The sequence below is a fragment of the Chrysemys picta genome, chromosome 19 (genome assembly GCF_011386835.1).
Source record: "Chrysemys picta bellii isolate R12L10 chromosome 19, ASM1138683v2, whole genome shotgun sequence".
NCBI classification, from domain to species: Eukaryota; Metazoa; Chordata; order Testudines; family Emydidae; genus Chrysemys; species Chrysemys picta.
In genome coordinates this window covers 25,701,782-25,721,116 of record NC_088809.1, presented here as the reverse complement: position 1 = coordinate 25,721,116, position 19,335 = coordinate 25,701,782, and the positions used below count along the sequence as shown (strand labels likewise).

The following is a 19,335-nucleotide window of genomic DNA, read 5'->3' as shown; positions in this document are numbered from 1 at the left end:
TCTCTTGCTTTGGGTGCAGTAAGCTGGGAGTTGGATAAACAGCAGATTTTTGTTAATAAAACGGTGGAATTGGGAACCTCAGAACTGGCATGTCCCTGTCTGAAGTCTGCTACAAGTTTGTCTTTTTTCTGTTGTCAAAGGTGCTGCTGTTGTTTAAAAAGGCAAACTGCAGGAGTGATGCTGACATGGAGAAAAGAAACACAAACGTTACCAGGGCAAGGACTGGATCTCCCTCTTCCTAGTGTATGATACAGGAGCACAACTGGTGCTCAGGAAATCAACACAAAGGCACTGAATACTTGCATCTCTGAGATTAAACAGGGAGGAAGTAATAGGCAGTGTTTTCCTTTCTCTGAAGTCTGTTCACCTATATTACGCTTTGAAAATTGGTCAGTGTTTGGATAAAGAGAATGAGGGAAGGTTGCCAACTTTAAGCATGCACTGTTTCTGGCTGGATTCCAGTCCAGGGTTAATGGTCTGCAAAGCTCTGGTTGCAGCTTTTCCATTTCCTTTAAGTGTTCCTCACTGCGTAGGGTGACTGTATTTCCCAATGGGACACTCTCAGCTGCTTGCCTGAGGCCCCCCCCACCCTCAGTGCAAGGCTGTTGCCAGTTGCTGGAACCCTGCCTCTCCCCCACCACATGCTGCAACGCTCCCCCTCTGCTTGGGCCTGGCATCTCCTCTCGCTCCCCGCATGTTCCTCCACACCGCACTCCACTTTTTTGACAAAAGTGGGCATTTGTCCCGTTTGCTCTTGCCAACTGATCAAGTCGGCAAGAGCAAAGGGACAAATGTCCACTTTTGCCAAAAAAAAAAAAAAAAAAAAGTTGGGAAGGCCGGGACAGGGCTTAAAAAAGGGACTGTCCGGGCCAAAACGGGACATATGGTCACACTATCATTGCTGATTACTGAGCTTCTCTTCCAAAGTTCTGAGAGCTACAGGCTGTCATTTGGAGCCTTTCTTACTAGTCACCTTTTATTTTTTTGGTGGTACTGTAGGATGCAAGGATGCTGAGTCATGGCTGCTCCATGCTGCAGTTTTGTAAATTATTCCCATGGAGCTTGATAGTGCCTTGTGTAGTAAGACCTTTCATAGACCAGCTGGGTCTTTGAGCGGTTAGTTTCAGATTCCCTTGGTCAGATGATACTGTTTTGAGCCCAAATTATTCCCTGGCTGTGGTTGCATGTGTCTGATGTCTGCATCTTGTCCTTAGCTGCCAAAATATCCCCCATCCCAGCTTTGTGAAATGCTGATTGCAGCACAACTGCCTTTCAAGTAGGTTGTAATACATGTTGATAAAATAGCTAAATTGACCAGATTTGACATACTTTCTGGGACTGAATTTAGAAACTGACCGTGGTTCTGTTAACATGAGTGGGCTTTATGCCAAGGGTTGATAACAGTATTTTCACAGTAATAAAAGTTAGCGCCTGAGGATGAAATTCATTTGGAAGCCTTATGATCCATTGCATTACCATTGCTGTCAGGTGCTGAAAAATTTCTTCATTCCGATTGGATTTCAGCTGCTACTGTAGCTGGTTTCTGACACTTTATTCGCTGAAATTTCTTCTCTGAAATCTGGGCTGGTATCAGTGAAAGGTGAGATCAGATGTCTCAGAGCTAGAATCACTGTACAGACTGTAAAATATACTACTTTTTATGTCGAATATACGTACTAGACATACAGCCCATTAAAATGTGTGACTGAGACCCTATAGCTATTTACTTAAGCATTCACTTCCAAACTCTGGTACTGTTGTCCCTTTCCAGAGGAGGTTCTCCCAGTGTGCAAGTTATTAGGGAACTGTAACGCACGGGCTACTAGGAAATTAGGTCAGTATAACTATGTCACTTAGGGGGTGTGAAAAATCCACACCACTGGACGACGCGGTTAAACTGACCTAATCCCCAGTGTGACCTAGCTACCACCTCTCAGGGAGGTGAAGTACCTGTGTCGTCCAGAAGTCATCCCCTCGGTGTAGGTAGTGTCTTCACCGAAGTGCTACAATGGCGCACTACACCATTGCACTGTTTTACGCATCAACGAGCCCTGTGTGTTTTCTTGTTATCACTATTTTGTGTGTAACGACTCAGGAAATTTCTTGTCACTTACCTGACAAGAAAGTAATTGGAGCTGGGCCTGAAGCAAACTTCTGGCTCAGGACACCCCGAACTTTGAGTAAGGATTTGACCTTTGCCTCTTGGGCCTGTCTCTAAATGTAACAAGAAGGTGTGAGTGGTAAATGCCACACTGCATAGCAATAGTGTGTTTTGTTTTATTTGTAGCAGAGTAAAATAGCAGCCTCTGGGTTCTTGAATCTAATTTTACATGAAGTTCTAATGGCAAAAATGCAGTAAACTTCTCTCATCTTCCTGCCTAGCAGGAAGGCTAGGTTCAGGGGTGAAAGTAACATAAAAGACTTACTGGTATGGGGACCTGGCTCCGGGCCCCCAGAAGGGGAGGGGCCTTGGGTGGAAGGGGTGGGGCCTCGGGTGGAAGGGGCAGGGCTGGGGGGTCAGCATCCCCCAGCCAGCCCTTCCAAGCTGCCCAGCTTGTGCCGCCCGGAGCTCTAGCAGAGATTTAAAGGGCCCAGGGCTCCGGCCACCTCTCCAGTAGCAGCAGCAATGGCCAGGAGCCCCAGGCCCTTTTAAATCGCTGGGCCCCAGGATAGCTACCCCTTTTGCCCCACCCTGTTGGCAGCCCTGGGGGGGCGGGAGGGGCAAAAAGGGCAGCGACGTTAAAGCGCTGCAGCGGCAGCACTTTAAGGAGGGTCCTTAAAGTGCTGCCATGGCAGTGCTTTAATGTCAGCTGTGTATGGGCCAGTACTTCTTACCGGTATGCCGTACCAGCCCACTTTCACCTCTGGCTAGGTCAGACTGCATTTCCAGGGAGTCTGGCATCCAGTCTCTTTAATATGTGCCTCATAGCATTCTGAGGGCTATGGAGAAGCTTCCATGTGGCTCTCTGCAGAATTATTTTGGCCTTGTGCATCTGTTGCAGCTGCTAAACTGCGTGTGCAGTAGCAAACCTGTGCCCTGTGCATGTCATGAGAACTGGCTTCATTTGTGTACTCAAAATTACAGCGACAGCTTTGTGATTGGAGTACATTAGTTTGGGTTCCCTTGGCTTGAAAAGAAAAATTAGTGAGCTAATTACAGATTCCATATAGCGTGATTCTCTGTACGTGCCAGTGAACACACTGCTCTGTGTATACACATGCCAGGCCAAATCCTGCAGTCTTTGCTTGGGCAAATTCCCTCTGCAGGAAGGGGCCTTCCCTGCTTTGCTGAGAGTAGTGGGCTGTATTATGTAGTTTGTACCACACAGTATGTTGCTTTGCTGATAAGGAACAGACAGACATTTTACAAAGAGAATCAGGTTGAAAATGGCTGAGATTTCATAGTGAATGGCAGGGTGCAGCTTTGGGAGCCTGTATAGATCAGTGGAGATGTGTCTGATAAATGAGAATAAACTGTCAACGCTGAAGGCGGGAGCCGGTAGGTTAAGTCTCATGGGACCACGGTCTGTTCTTATTAACGTTAATGGCATTTAAAACAGGTAACAGAGCTGTAGTGGCCTCTATTTTTTCATCTGACTTGTTGTAAAGCTCCCAGTGTCTCTTTTGGGAAAACAGTCACACCAATATACATTGTTGTCAAATCTTCTCTCCCCCTCACACTACATTTGCATGGGTTGTTGGAGGGAACATTATCTGAGTTAATGAGCTAACTTGGCCATTTCTCATCAGGTTTTTACTGTTACTGTAGTTTGTGTCCCATGCTAAGTGCCGGATGTTACTCTGGAGCTGTTGCCCCAGCTGAGCTGTACATGTGCTGTATCCAGAGGCAGGATACACCCAACCTGTTGGCTCAACTGAAGATGCCCACCTCTCTTTAGTATAACAGCACTGAGATGATTTATAACATAAGAATAAATGTGTTAATAAAGAACAGAGATTGAAGTGATCCTACACAAAGATGACCGAAACAGAAAATGGTTACAAATAAAAATGCTTTTTACAGTCTAAAATTTAAGAGATGACACTCCTGGTCTCAGGTAATTTCACACCTACAGTCAGTCTGCAGAATCCTCATCCCACATGGCTGGGGGGATCCACCTTTCACAGATTCCAAAAGGGCTGGCCTCTTTTGTCCCTTAAATGACAATGACAAAGGCATCCCCTTTCTTCCCTTTAATAGTCCAGCAACCCTTTGAAATGTATGCTTTGGAAAGGAAGCCCAGACAAAGTTCCTCTCTCCAGCTGCTTGTTCTTTGGGGTGCAAGCACCAAGACCCTTCTTCATCCTCTTATCAATTGGCTTTTTCAATTGGCTTGATGACTTTGTTTATCTTAAGTGCAAATGTACTTTTGTTGTCCTTGACTTGTGATCAAGCCCTGCTGTTTTCTCATCCGCCTGTTAGCTTGGTCCATGCAGACATTTAAAGCCACATCACTTTGTGTAGGGCAGGTTTGTTTGTCAGCTGCCTCCATAACATATTTTAAGAACATATTTCCAGCACACATATATAACTCAGTAGACACTCCCTGTACATATATCACACAATGATACTCATGACCAGTGTGTCACCAGTTTTCATACGATACTGTACAAGACACTGTTTGGATAAATATTCTGACAACAGTACGTTGGGTGTTGTAAGTTTGTCAGACCTGCTGGGATTTACTGTTACACAAGTGTGCCCTTTACCCATTGGCATAACTGGGCTCTTGGGGGTCACAGTGCCCTTATCTGACCTGCAATAACTTTGCAATAGTGGCATGAGCCCACAAAACCATGAGGCTCCATCTTTGTAATTTTCCCTTAGCAGGGCTCCCAGCAGGGCTTCTGTACTGCTTGCAGTGTATTCAGGAGGCAGCAGTATGTGTAGTCACAGGCCTAAAGAACCACCATAGTGCCATCTACACCTTGCATTCTTTACACCAGCTGCCTGTAAAATAGTGGTTTGAGTTTAACATGGTAAAACCCTTTAAAATGCTGGCTGGGGCTATGTCAGAAATCCCCCCCCTTGAGCCTCATGTTCATTTCTGATCACCCTGTCCCAGAAAGGACATAACAGAAATGGAAATAGCCCACAGAAAGGCAGTGAAAATGATAGAGGCATGGCAAGTCCTTAGGAGGAGGAGAGATTGTTCCATCTAGAGCAGGGGTAGGCAACCTATGGCACATGTGCTGAAGGCGGCACGCGAGCTGATTTTCAGTGGCACTCACACTGCCCGGGTCCTGGCCACCGGTCCGGGGGGCTCTGCATTATAATTTAATTTTAAATGAAGCTTCTTAAACATTTTGAAACCTTATGTACTTGACATACAACAATAGTTTAGTTATATATTATTGACTTCTAGAAAGAGACCTTCTAAAAAGGTTAAAATGTATTACTGGCATGTGAAACCTTAAATTAGCGTGAATAAATGAAGACTCAGCACACCACTTCTGAAAGGTTGCCGACCCCTGATCTAGAGAAAAGAGGAGTAAGAGGTGACAAGAAAGAGATATCTACAGTAATGCATGGCAGGGAAGGTAAATCTGCTGCTCCGGTTTACTCTCTTACAATACAAGAACAAGAGGGCACCAAGAACTATAAAAGGCACGTATTTAAAACTGCTGAAAGGAAATATTTTGAGCAAATAACAGCCCATGGAACTCACTGCTACAAGGTATTATTTGGGTTAGTAGGATTCCAAAAAGGGCTAGATACTTCTTTGAATGAAAATCTCCTCGGAGGATAAACGTATAGTGGGTATAACCCTCCTGCTTCAGGACAAAAGCCAACCACTAGCTGCCTGGGTTTGGATGAGCTTTTCCTATGGATAGTTATTCAATCACATGGCCAAAAGGGTTTTTTTTTTTTTTTTTTTTTACACTTTCCTAGGAAACATCAGTTGCTGGCCACTGTTGGAGACAGCCCACTGGGCTGCGCTGGATTGAATACATTATATTGTACGCTCTTTAGTGCTGGACTCTGTCTGTGTTTGGAGAGTACCTAGCTTGGTGGAGTCTGATTCTGATTGGAGCCTCTGTGCACTACAAATTGCCACTAATAATGGATCTTTGGTCTCATTGAGTGTGGGGATTTCTCTGTGAAATGGCTTGCATTAGTTTATCACCTTACTTTTCACTTCCTGCCCAACTAGGAAGCTCTGCTTTTGTATCAAGATAGGGAGCTGTCCCTCCTTCAGTGTGAGTGGGACGCTAATAGTAGTCACAGCTCTCTTAAGAGGTGTCTGCAACAGGGAGTAGGGAAAATCTCACAGCTCCTTTTCAGCCCAGTCTGGCTGATAATTTTAACCAGACCTTGGAACTGATGATGGCTGTATCTGCATCTGACTCAGAGCCTGGCTTGGATAAGCACCCTCCCTTTCTCATTGTGGTGTGTCTGCTACACATGCAGCTCTCCAGTGAGCTTTTATTCTCCTGCATCATTCTGGGTTGAGAGATTGCATTCTTCAGTGACATAGAAATTCTGGGTTGAGAGATTGCATTCTTCATTGACATAGAATTGGGGACCCATGGCCCAGAGTTCATTTATCCAGAGAAGGGCACTTTCAAGCTGACAACCCTAGGGGGAATCCAGGCGTTAGGAAGGAGACTCGTTAAAAAGAGGGATAGGTTGCCAAAAGTACTCATACGATCCGTGTGCCATTTATACTTATGAGGCAAGTTGGTTTGATTGCATAACCTAGCTCACAAAGAGCGTTGTTGCTGCAGGGTTTAAATGTCCATTTTCAAGGCCGCTGTATTCTAAAAATGCTCCACCAAAATGTGTTTTAGTTAAAATGAGGGAACTGGTGTCTTGTCTGTAGTAACTGGCTGAGGTCTCATTACAAACCCTGGGTGGATGAAGATTGAGTGGCTCTATTCTGAGAGCTCCCAGCCTGTTTCTGTCCAGCAGTGGCTTAAGAGGGGTTGTACCAACCTTACGGCAGACTGTTACAAACCAGCGCACAAACCCCAAACTGGCTGAGAGTTCTATACTTAGATTTCACCAACCACTTATCAAATGTAAACTCCTCAGGCACTACCACTACAACAGCCTTAACATGGAGTCACAGACAGTCCACTTGGGTACCCCAATCTGTTGTGCCACCCTGCTGAACCTACCTTTGTGATAAATATTCAGGTTACGCCCAGTCCCAAAGGATCAGTCACTTATCCCAGGTCAATTGCACCTTAGATCTCACACCAAAGACAATGCTTGTAGCCAATCCTATGGTAAACTATATACAGATGTACATAAGAACAGCCATATTGGGTCAGACCAAAGGTCCATCTAGCCCAGTATCCTGTCTTTCAACAGTGGCCAATACCACTTGCTTCCAGAAGGAATGAACAGAACAGACAATCATCAAGTGATTCATCCCCTGTCGCCCATTACCTGCTTCTGGCAAACAGAGGTAGGGACATCATCCCAGCCCATCCTGGCTAACAGCCATTGATGGACTGATCCTCCATTAATTTATCTAGTTCTTTTTTGAAGCCTGTTATAGTCTTGGCCTTCACAACATCCTCTGGCAAGGAGTTACACAGACTGACTGTGCGTTGTGTGAAAAAATACTTCCTTTTGTTTGTGTTAAACCTGCTGCCTATCAATTTCATTTGGTGAACCCTACTTCTTGTGTTAAGAGAAGGAGTACATAACACTTCCTTATTTACTTTCTCCACACCAGTCATGATTTTATAGATCTCTATCATATCCCCCCCCCTCAGTTGTCTCTTTTCCAAGTTGAAAAGTCCCAGTCTTATTAATGACAGGTTTCAGAGTAGCAGCCATGTTAGTCTGTATCCGCAAAAAGAACAGGAGTACTTGTGGCACCTTAGAGACTAACAAATTTATTTGAGCATAAGCTTTCTTGGGATACAGCCCACTTCTTCGGATGCATAGCACGGAACATATATTGAGGAGATATATATACACATACAGAGAGCATGAAAAGGTGGGAGTTGTCTTACCAACTCTGAGAGGCCAATTAAGTAAGAGAAAAAAAGTTTGAAGTGATGATCAAGATAGCCCAGTACAGACACCTAACTTAGGCTTGATTAGGGACTGGGGATGGCTGAGCCAATACAAACATTGAATCTATCTCCCCTTGTAAGTATTCTCACACTTCTTATCAAACTGTCTGTACTGGGCTATCTTGATCATCACTTCAAACTTTTTTTCTCTTACTTAATTGGCTTCTCAGAGTTGGTAAGACAACTCCCACCTTTTCATGCTCTCTGTATGTGTATATATATCTCCTCAATATATGTTCCATTCTGTGCATCCGAAGAAGTGGGCTGTAGCCCAAGAAAGCTTATGCTCAAATAAATTTGTTAGTCTCTAAGGTGCCACAAGTACTCCTGTTCTTTTAGTCTTATTAATCCCTCCTCATATGTTAGCTGTTCCATACCCCTAATCATTTTTGTTGCCCTTTTCTATACCTTTTCCAATTCCAATATATCTTTTTTAAGATGCAGTGACCACATCTGCACGCAGTATTCAAGATGTGTGGGTACCATGGATTTATATAGTGGCAATATGATATTTTCTGTCTTTTTATCAATCTTTTTCTTAATGATTCCCAACATTCTGTTAACTTTTTTGTATTAACAGGAAAAGGAAACGAGAATTATTTACACGGTTAAAGCAGGTAAATGTACACATACAAATGAGTTACATTCTTAAGTGTCAAAAGATAATAGAAGCTTCTATAATAAGGGGGCGGGGAATAGCTCAGTGGTTTGAGCATTGGCCTGCTAAACCCAGGTTTGTGAGTTCAATCCTTGAAGGGGCCATTTAGGGATCTGGGGCAAAAATCTGTCTGGGGATAGAATCATAGAATGGAATCATAGAATATCAGGGTTGGAAGGGACCTCAAGAGGTCATCTAGTCCAACCCCCTGCTCAAAGCAGGACCAATTCCCAGCTAAATCATCCCAGCCAGGGCTTTGTAAAGTCAGGCCTTAAAAACCTCCAAGGAAGGAGACTCCACCACCTCCCTAGGTAACGCATTCCAGTGCTTCACCACCCTCCTAGTGAAATAGTGTTTCCTAATATGCAACCTGGACCTCCCCCACTGCAACTTGAGACCATTGCTCCTTGTTCTGTCATCTGCCACCACTGAGAACAGCCGAGCTCCGTCCTCTTTGGAACCCCCCCTTCAGGTAGTTGAAGGCTGCTATCAAATCCCCCCTCATTCTTCTCTTCTGGAGACTAAACAATCCCAGTTCCCTCAGCCTCTCCTCATAAGTCATGTGCTCCAGACCCCCAATCATTTTTGTTGCCCTCCGCTGGACTCTTTCCAATTTTTCCACATCCTTCTTGTAGTGTGGGGCCCAAAACTGGACACAGTACTCCAGATGAGGCCTCACCAATGTCGAATAAAGGGGACCGATCACGTTCCTCGATCTGCTGGCAATGCCCCTACTTATACAGCCCAAAATGCCGTTAGCCTTCTTGGCAACAAGAGCACACTGTTGACTCATATCCAGCTTCTCGTCCACTGTGACCCCTAGGTCCTTTTCTGCAGAACTGCTACCTAGCCATTCGGTCCCTAGTCTGTAGCAGTGCATGGGATTCTTCCGTCCTAAGTGCAGGACTCTGCACTTGTCCTTGTTGAACCTCATCAGGGTTTTTTTGGCCCAATCCTCTAATTTGTCTAGGTCCCTCTGTATCTGATACCTACCCTCTAGTGTATCTACCACGCCTCCTAGTTTAATGTCATCTGCAAACTTGCTGAGAGTGCAGTCCACACCATCCTCCAGATCATTAATAAAGATATTAAACAAAACCGGCCCCAGGACCGAACCTTGGGGCACTCCGTTTGAAACCAGCTGCCAACTAGACATGGAGCCATTGATCACTACCCGTTGAGCCCAACGATCTAGCCAGCTTTCTGTCCACCTTATAGTCCATTCATCCAGCCCATACTTCTTTAACTTGGTAAGAATACCGTGGGAGACCGTATCAAAAGCTTTGCTAAAGTCAAGGAATAACACATCCACTGCTTTCCCCTCATCCACAGAGCCAGTTATCTCATCATAGAAGGCAATTAGGTTAGTTAGGCATGACTTCCCCTTGGTGAATCCATGCTGACTGTTCCTGATCACTTTCCTCTCCTCTAAGTGTTTCAGAATTGATTCCTTGAGGACCTGCTCCATGATTTTTCCAGGGACTGAGGTGAGGCTGACTGGCCTGTAGTTCCCCGGATCCTCCTTCTTCCCTTTTTTAAACCTGGGCACTACATTAGCCTTTTTCCAGTCATCTGGGACCTCCCCCGATCGCCATGAGTTTTCAAAAATAATGGCTAATGGCTCTGCAATCTCATCCGCCAACTCCTTTAGCACCCTCGGATGCAGCGCATCCGTCCCCATGGACTTGTGCACGTCCAGTTTTTCTAAATAGTCCCGAACCACTTCTTTCTCCATAGAGGGCTGGTCACCTTCTCCCCATATTGTGCTGCCCAGTGCAGCAGTCTGGGAGCTGACCTTGTTCGTGAAGACAGAGGCAAAAAAAGCATTCAGTATATTAGCTTTTTCCACATCCTCGGTCACTAGGTTGCCTCCCTCATTCAGTAAGGGGCCCTCACTTTCCTTGACTTTCTTCTTGTTGCTAACATACCTGAAGAAACCCTTCTTTGTTACTCTTAACATCTCTTGCTAGCTGCAACTCCAAGTGTGATTTGGCCTTCCTGATTTCACTCCTGCATGCCTGAGTAATATTTTTATACTCCTCCCTGGTCATTTGTCCAATCTTCCATTTCTTGTAAGCTTCTTTTTTGCGTTTAAGATCAGCAAGGATTCCACTGTTTAGCCAAGTTGGTCGCCTGCCATATTTACTATTCTTTCTACACATCGGGATGGTTTGTTCCTGCAACCGCAATAAGGATTCTTTAAACTACAGCCAGCTCTCCTGCTTTGAGCAGGGGGTTGGACTAGATGACCTCCTGATGTCCCTGACATTCTATGAACTCTATCTGTCCTTTAGAGCTAAGCAGCTGGTGATCTCTTGCTTGTGCCTAAAAAATCTTTCCCTTCAGAGTCCAAGCAGCATAGAGATACAGGTCTTTCTTGTTAGGGCATTTTATTCCCTTCCCCCCTTGTGCTCTGAGCAGCAAACTCAGAGGAAACTGGAAGAAATTAATTTGTTTGACTTATCTTAACGGGGGGCAGGAGCTGGAGAGCAATCAGCAAAATCCTTTGTCCACTTTAATGTTCCATAATTGTTTGGCTGGTGTTGATGGGTCTTCTTTGTTGGACAGGACATAACACACCTTCTGCTGGAGATGCTAGTTAATGTCTCTCTAATGTTTGGTGATTTACACAGTTACAGAGACTTACAATGGTAACACTCAAAGATTACCTTACCACAGTGGTTCCCAAACTCGTTCCGCCGCTTGTGCAGGGAAAGCCCCTGGCAGGCCAGGCCGGTTTGTGTACCTGCTGCATCCGCAGGTTCGGCCGGTCATGGCTCCCACTGGCTGCAGTTCGCTGCTCCAGGCCAATGGGAGCTGCTGGAAGTGGCGGCCAGTACGTCCCTCGGTCCGCACCGCTTCCAGCAGCTCCCATGGGCCTGGAGCAGCGAACTGCGGCCACTGGGAGCCGCGATCGGCTGAACCTGCGGACGCGGCAGGTAAACAGACTGCCCCAGCCCGCACAAGCGGCGGAACAAGTTTGGGAATCACTGCCTTACAATATGGGATATAGATGCTAGAAGTGAGATTAATGCCAGCAGCAACTCACAAGCATTCATTAAAGACTAAACACATTCTTATGATTCTAATACCTATTTTAACAATACTAACACACAGACGAGTTAGACTGATTCCAGCTGTGTATTTTTCTGTGTTCAGTTGAGACATGGGGACCTTGACTTTAGCTGGCCCCTGGTCTGCCAGCATCACAGATCACACCAACCATTACTGACCAGTTCTCTGACATGGTTTCCCTCAGCTGTTACTCTAAGTAGACATGTGGAAGAATGTCCACATAGGAACAAATGTAAATTTCAGTACTGCCAAACTAAACTGTATAAAGGGCTGACAAAGCATGCCCTTCCATTTGTTTATTATTTTACATAGCTCCTGGAAAGTATGGGGCATTTTTCAGAACATGGAAGAGGCACAGTTTCTGTCCCAAATAGCTTTAGGCCTAATTTTCTTCTGGGGTTCTGGATAGTACTTTGCTCTTCTTAAAGGCCTTTCATCCATGGGTCTAACAGCTCTTCAGTTAATTCAGCCTCACAACATACGATGTAAATAAGGGATATGTGTGTATATATAAAATATACTACAAATAATTTCATTCTCCAGTGGAATGTGGGAATTCCTTACTAAACTTTAATGTATTTAGTTTGAAATAATATAAACTCTTATATAAATAGTGTGCATGGGGGAAATTGTCTATTTGAAACATTGTCCTTTATAAAAAGAAGAACAGGAGTACTTGTGGCACCTTAGAGACTAACAAATTTATTAGAGCATAAGCTTTCGTGGACTACAGCCCACTTCTTCGGATGCATATAGAATGGAACATATATTGAGGAGATATATATACACACATACAGAGAGCATAAACAGGTGGGAGTTGTCTTACCAACTCTGAGAGGCCAATTAATTAAGAGGAAAAAAAAACTTTTGAAGTGATAATCAAGCTAGCCCAGTACAGACAGTTAAGAAGTGTGAGAATACTTACAAGGGGAGATAGATTCAATGTTTGTAATGGCTCAGCCATTCCCAGTCCTTATTCAAACCGGAGTTGATTGTGTCTAGTTTGCATATCAATTCTAGCTCAGCAGTCTCTCGTTGGAGTCTGTTTTTGAAGTTTTTCTGTTGTAATATAGCCACCCGCAGGTCTGTCACTGAATGACCAGACAGGTTAAAGTGTTCTTCCACTGGTTTTTGAGTATTTTGATTCCTGATGTCAGATTTGTGTCCATTAATTCTTTTGCGTAGAGACTGTCCGGTTTGGCCAATGTACATGGCAGAGGGGCATTGCTGGCACATGATGGCATATATCACATTGGTAGATGTGCAGGTGAATGAGCCCCTGATGGTATGGCTGATGTGATTAGGTCCTATGATGATGTCACTTGAATAGATATGTGGACAGAGTTGGCATCGGGGTTTGTTACAAGGATAGGTTCCTGGGTTAGTGGTTTTGTTCAGTGATGTGTGGTTGCTGGTGAGTATTTGCTTTAGGTTGGGGGGTTGTCTGTAAGCGAGGACAGGTCTGTTTCCCAAGATCTGTGAGAGTAAAGGATCATCTTTCAGGATAGGTTGTAGATTGTCCTTTATAAAGACCTCATAAGCAAAATACTCAATCAAAAATAATACTAAGAGAAAAACAGACTAGTAAGGGAGATTTGACTGAGCCAGGATAATGTAATTTTTAAAATTGAAATTTATAGCAAACCCCCTGTTTAGTTGTTTTACATGCAGCATGCTAGCATACAGAAGAAAATAGCTGCAGCGTGAAACATAAATGCTAGTTTCTAATCAAAACTGGGAACTAGAATATCCTTTTATCCTCCCCGGAAGCCCTGTGTGCTCACTTCTTCCTGACAGTCATGTTCTTTCATTGGTGATAAAGTGGCAGCTGTAAAAATGCAACAGTGTGCAGGAGGCATGGACATGAAGATGAATCCTGAAACTGCCAGTGGAATTTAGGGAAACAGAATGTATCAACATGGAATTTGGCCAAGGTGCAAGGGCTAGCACCTCTGCTCTTACACACAGTGCTATTGTATCTCTGCTAACTGAAGGATTAGTGTAATATACAGCAAGCTCTCAGGAGGCCGGCTGCGTGCAGAGAAGCAAGGCTACTTTTGAACTGCAGGCGTACAGAGCACAGACTGATTCTGCCTTACCTGGAAAGGAAGAGGGCTATCAAGTGACTCCCCAACACTACTTATTGCAGGGTCTACTTGTTCCCTGGAGGTCTCCCTAAGTACTGACTCTGACTTGTCAGGATCATGGGACCAGTAGATTCTTCTAGCTGCTGCATCATTGTGGCAGAATTAAATAATGAAACTGTTTGAGATGACTCTTGAATTTCCGAGTTTTCTTATAATATATGCAGTGTTGTACGCATACGTGATGCCTTCCAATGGGAAGGCCTTACCAGTCACATCACAGGTTGCCTGCTCTGAGCTGTAACAATGAGGCCGTTATGGAGCGGAAAGGGATCATTGCAGTTGGGAAGGCATCACAGAACAGGCGTATTTCAAGGACGTCATTGGAGGAGGTGTGGGAGTTGTGCAGCATACAAAAGAGAATAACGAAAGTAAAAAAATGCACCACTACACCAACATTAGCATGAAAAATGCAGTGGAATTTCTTAAACAACGTTACTTTGATTTAAAACCTTCCATTGGCGAAGTTAGTTATATTAATGCTAAGGGAAAGAATTGGACAGTTAATTGGATGTCAGTGATACAGTGGGTAAAATTTTCAGAAACGCTGTGATTTAGGAGCCTAAGTCCCATTGACTTTCAGTGACACTTAGACTAAAGTGCCTAAGGGGCTGTCTACACTACAGACTTTACATAGGCATAAAGCTGCTGCAGTTAGTATATCACTTGTGCGTGTGCATACATAGCTCCATGTGTCAGCGCTGCACGTGCTCACCAGGAGTGCTTGGTTTGATGCACAGGGTGATGCACCATGGGTAGATATTCCTGTGTGCAGCTTTCCCCATCCAGTGCAGTGTCTTTTGGGAAGTTTTGGCAATGCATGGTGGGGCAGAAACAAGGCCCGCAGGGGTGATTGAAAGTGTGGGGTCAAGTTCCCAGCATGGAGCTTTCTCCCACAACGCCATCTCTAGCGCATAATTTTTGTACCTATTTTTAAAATCCCCAAAACCTGCATGGGACATGTTGCTGTCCACCATCTCTGACAGAAGCATAGAGTCTGCACAGCTCTGCAGTGTTGTCATGAGCATTGCAAACACAGGACGCACAATCCTCTGATATTTGCAGAGCCTCTAGAAGTGCCATGGGAATCTGGCGGGTAGACTGCTGTGGGCCATAGCAAGAGCCAGTTCAAGGTGTGTGGCATTCATGGAGCAGCTGCAAATGGTGAAGTGCTGCTTCTGGGCCCAGGCACCGGATCAACTGTTGGCCTCCCTGTCTTTGTGGTATCCCTGGAAAAGTTCCTTTGCTTTCATGTGGCACTGCTGCTGGTTCCGTGTCATATCCTTTTGCTTGCATCCCCTGTGCAATCTGTTTGTAGATGTTTGTATTTCTATGGCTGGTCTGTAGCTTTGCCTGCACAGCCTCTTCTCACCACAGGCCCAGGAGATCCAATATCTCCTGTCTACTCCAGGCTGGAGTGTGTCTGGAGCGTATAGTTGGCATGGTCAGCTGGGCAGTTGCATACAACAAGGGAGAGCTGCTTTATGTACTCACCAAGCTAGACAATCAGGAAAAGGCATTTCAAAAATTCATGGGGTTTTGGGGTGGGAAGTGGGGTTTCTGCTCTCTGTGACTCCTGGGAATGGAGTTCACAGTTGGGAGAGTGGTCAGTGTCGGGTATTGTGGGTCAGCTGTTAGAGGATTGTTAGGGTTGACATAGGTAACACAGTGTCTCCATTCGTGCTGTGTCAACCCCAGTGCCTTGACCATGGCTCAACGCCAATCGGGAGGAGGGGGTTGCTATGTCAGCATAATAGAGAGCTTACATTGGTGAGAGACAAATTTCAGTGTAGATGTAGCTCACACATCTTCTGGGTGTGGTGGTGTGTCCCATCTAGTGGCATCAAGACCTCTTAGAGAGATAAAATGAGTCTGCTCTACAACCTTAGCTAGCAGCCATTTGGCTTTTAGCTTATGCTGTAGAGGCTCGTGCACTAAGCTCCAGAAGTCCCCGGTTTGATCCCGCCCGCCGACAACCGGGGTCTGTTGGCGTTACATAGACACATGCCCAGCTAGGTCAACACAAGGCAGCTTCCATTGATCTAACTTTGCAGTGTAGATGAGGTTTCAGTCACTTTTGAAAATGCGATCAACTAAATCACATAATTATTTTGGAAAATTTTACTCAGTATCTTGGTGTGTAAATGGCATTAGATGCAAATTATGATGAGTTGTTGTCCATGCTCAGGATTAAACAGGCCCTGGATGGCATCCTGCTTCTGTTGAAGTTCATGAGCATCTGGATGGGGCCCTTAATTTGGAGCTTGGAAGGTAACTTTCCCTGGGGTATATTGGTTAGGGACCTTGGATTTATTTCACCTTCCTCTACAGCAGTGATCAAGGATCATTTGTCAGGATTAAAGGGGCACGTTTTCCTCACATCCAGACAGCTTTCTGACATTGCAGGGGGATTGGCTTTGGCAGACATTGGTGTTTGTCATCTTCCATGCCTTGTCTTGCCAAAACTGCATGTGAAGTTTGCTGGTTAAACTGGGAACCTGCCCTTGAGAACACATGTCGGATGTGCAAGAGGTTAGCTGACTGGGGGACCCACACATCCCAAAATTCTGCAGCAAGCCACAGGGTAATGCAGAGCACTGAGAGGAGGAGCTGCTGATGTGAATCTCCCAAAATTCAGTTGCTTGTCTCTTCTAGTGAAACAAAATGCATTTGCTAACTGCAGTGTGGCAGCCTGGAAGATTTGTGCTAACACAAAATACAGTCATATTGCTAAAGGGTAAATAAAAGGAATTCACAAGCCTGCCTGTCTCTCGTGCTTTCTCACTCCCATTTCTGATGTGTTCTCCTCTTCAACCAGTTTGTCCCCGTCGCTATAGGAACGTCCCAAGTCAGCCTGTCCCCCTGAGGCTTTGTAGATTACACTTGACAGGAGTGCTGTGACCCCTCAGGGTGTTATAGACGATGTCTTCAGAGTTAGAACGTTGTTGAGGCCCCCTCCCCTGACTCAGTATTCATGTGAATTTGGTATAATGGGGCCTTCCCATTGTGTGGGTATGTTTTTAGCAATGAGCTCTGAGTGCTCTGAGGGTTGAAACATTTGGTAAAGAAACAGGTATTTTAGGTGAATTATCTCCCTGCCGGTGCGCACACAGACCCAGCAGTCTGCTCTGATTCAGTCTCATGGGACCTAGATACCTTGGTGCTGTGTGCCTTAGAAATATTGCCACCTGAGAGAAATGTTCATGTCATCTCAGAAAAGAGATAGGAAAGGTGGATATGAGCCCCTTGGAGCTGATGTGATTGTGTATCAGATTGTGTGTTTAATATTTTCCCAAGGGACAAGCCCCCTGTGTTCTCCGTATTAGGAGGGGTTTCCTTTGGTGGAGGCACCAGGTGTTGTCATAGGTGAACCCAGAGTAGAAAAGGGAGAAGGCTGCACCCACACCTCGGAGTTGGGTTACAGTGCCATTTAAGGTATGTCTACACAGCAAATGAACACCTGTGGCTAGCAGGGGTCAGCTGACTTGGGCTCACAGGGATCGGCCTGCGGGGTTGTAAAATCGCTATGTAGACACTTGGCCTGGAGCCCGAGCTCTGGGACCATGCCAGGGAGAAGGGGCTCCAGCCTGAGCCCGAATGTCTATATTGCAATTTTTAGCCCCTGAGCCCGAGTCCAAGTCAGCTGAGCCAGGCGGTGATGTGTGATGTGTCGCGGGTCTTTTGTTCCAGTGTCGACCTACCCTTTATATAACACTAGCTGTAAATAAAAGCATAAAATGTATTCAGTTGCGTATACTGGGCAGATAATTTTCTGATTAAATCTTCCCTGGCATGTACAGGAGTTGAGAGTCCGTGCGACAGGCTTACTAACTAGTCTCAAATTCTTCCTAGCCATTTGGCAGTTTGAAAATGCAGTCTATCTTAATTCAACGTAGAGAGTCCGCACTGAAACCTAAGTAAAGTGCAAAACAAATAGATTATCTGGTGGAACAAAGCCAAATGACTAAAACAGGCTATTATACTAGTTCTGGGAGATGATGAATTTATAAACATATAGGGGAGCATGTGCATGGGACACTGCCTCATTTGTGTGCAAAGCTTGTTTATGGATCCTGTGCAAACATAGGGATAAAGTAGCTAGGGTGTTTGTTGTCACAAATCAATAAGCGAATGAGTGGGAGGAGATCAGTGTTTATCCCCATACTGATCTGGCTTGGGCCATCAGGAGAAGGGAAAGTGAAGAATATGTGAAGGAGGGCACCAGGTGGATGAAAGCACACTCAGAATAATACAACTGGACATAGGTGACATTTTATAAAGGAAAATGTGACTCAGGTTTGCTTTTTTTGGTATTTAAAAACAAAGAGGGAGGCGGCAATATAGGATTGTCGACAAGGGATGCCCTCCAGCTTGCATTTGGAGGAGTACCAAGGCATGATAGGTAGTGTTACAGAGGGACACACAATGTCTCTGGTTAATGAAAGTCCCCTGAGTGAACTTCTTGGTCATGGATAACAGTGATCATGCCACTGAAATGGGTGGATTGGAAGACTCCTGTTTTGCTGAGGAATATGAGCAATGCAATCTATTTTGAAGTTGGGGAGCTTAGGGGAGACACTCTGCTATCTCTCTGGATGAAGTCAGAACTGGACTAAAGGGGCACAGTGGGCTGGAAGTGAGGTATAGAGGTGAAGTTGTATTGTAGTCCAGTAATGGAATTTCCAGGAGAGGAAAGCTGCAGACCACAACTGAGCTACATTAGATCAGGAGTCGGCAACCTTTGGCCCGCGACCCGCCAAATGTCTGTAATCAGGGTGAATTGGGAAGGGGTAGGGACCCCAGAGAACATAATGTACCGGGGACCCAGATTTCTTCTGATAGGCCTGAGGGATGGTCTGTGCACTAGAATAGGAAGGGCATTGCAGGCCAGAATTGTGCCACGTTGGCATATGTGTAGAAACTTCCACAAAATGTCTCCACGCCCTGAAGAGATGCTAGGGCCAGGAAAACGTACATGAAACATCAGGGGAAACATGAACTGTACAAACTGCCGAGAGAGCCTGTGAGGTGCGAGGCTGGACTTCATGTCTGTGTCTCTGCCTGTGATCAATTGGGGTAAAGAAATCAAGGCTGCCAGGAGGCAGAGGGAGGTGGGAAGTGACTCACTAGTGCCCCTCAATTCAAACGATTCAATTCAAATAGGCCAAATAAGCACATGGCTCCATATTGAATAGAACATGCTGGCTGCTGCAGCCAAAGCAAACTTAAGAATTTTCGATCTTGTGCTTGTGCACCTGGGAATTAGACTCACATACATGTGTTCTATGTTGCCTGCTTGTACCTCCGTATTGCCAACGGCAGGGGAAGCTAGGAATGGGCGAGAGGAGATGGATCACTTGATGATTACTTGTTCTGTTCATTCCCTCTGGGGCACCTGGCATTGGCCACTGTTGGAAGACAGGA

General features: G+C 45.2%; 1 protein-coding gene across 4 annotated transcripts in view; it reads left to right on the top strand.

The window, feature by feature from the left end:
• Nucleotides 1-19,335, top strand: part of STX1A (syntaxin 1A) — a 286,732-nt gene that overhangs the window by 33,940 nt on the left and 233,457 nt on the right. The gene's annotated exons all lie outside the window — the stretch shown is intronic.